Below are 1,307 nucleotides of genomic sequence, written 5' to 3'. Positions count from 1 at the left end.
CTAATCGACCATGGTACTATCAATCATGAGCCACACGGCCCTATAGGTTTTCTAATGCAATCAACCTAAGCTCGTGTGATCTATATGCTGGCCGATCTTGTTTTAACCAATTGTGAATGCAATATCATGTTCGGATTCATGTAAAACGATTTAAACATTCTTATGATCCCTAGGGTTTTCAATCTTTAAATTCTATCAACTTATGTTTAAGGTTTCAAGGCCTTAAGTATTTGTATGTTCAGCTAGGTTGATTCAAGCAATCTAAACAATCCTACACCTCAATTCAAATCAAGCAGGATCAATCATAAAATCGGACACTAGCTTCTTTTAGGGTTTAGGGTTTTTCGATTCCTTGATTAGGGTTTGCCATGTTTCAGATTTAATCAATCAACATACAATCAGGTTCTAATTGGAATCGATTTATGTTTCTAGTTTAGGAGATTGTCGATTTTAAATTCAAACTAAGGTATAATCTTTTGGTGAGCAAGTTTATTGCTTGATTGATTGTTTTGAGTTTGTTAACGTTTGGTTGAAGTAGCTAGATTCAGGTATATTCTCAGCTATGATAAATAATACTTAATTTGGGAAATTAGGAGTTTATTATTATTAATTGTTCTTGAATTCAAACTAAGGTATAATCTTTTAGATTATCTAATCTGGATCTCGGACCTGAACTCTCATTATTTTGGTCGCGAGAAAGTGTCGATCGATAATTGTTTGTGAATATCGATCGATACACCTTTCAAAATATCGATCGACAAGGATATCACTGTGTCGATCGATACTTCTTCCAGAAAGTTTTACGAACGGGTTTGATTTGTATTCTCTAACTCACTATACCAACTCTTGTCTGTATCTAGTCAGTTAGATCATTCTAATTATTTTCAGGTATTGAGTCAAGCAATGGCTTGATCCCAATTAATCCTAGGATCTAAGTTTAAAGGGTGATCAATCCTAAACGTAGCTTTAATGCATAACTAGATGATTGAACTATATTTTTAAACATCCTAACAATTGTTGCGTCAGTATTACATTTATCAACCTATTTGAGAAACCTAAATCTAAAAGTAAAGACTACTCAGACATATTCATGGAACACATGGTTATGATGGTCTGAATAATACTTAAATAAATTAAATAGCAAAAGTAACAGAAATAATGAAAGCAAGGGAGTTCTAGATCTTCTCCGTTTTGCAGTAGATGATCTATCTCTCCAATCCTAAGCTCTCCTCTTTCAATGGTGGCTTCTTTCCTCCTCCAAACTAGGTCTAAAAAGGTCTCTAGGCAAGTCTGCCTCTAAAACAATA

Source organism: Brassica oleracea, chromosome C9 (genome assembly GCF_000695525.1).
Source record: "Brassica oleracea var. oleracea cultivar TO1000 chromosome C9, BOL, whole genome shotgun sequence".
Lineage (NCBI taxonomy): Eukaryota > Viridiplantae > Streptophyta > Magnoliopsida > Brassicales > Brassicaceae > Brassica > Brassica oleracea.
The sequence above is the reverse complement of the archived record's forward strand: the minus strand, read 5'-3'. Positions refer to the sequence as shown.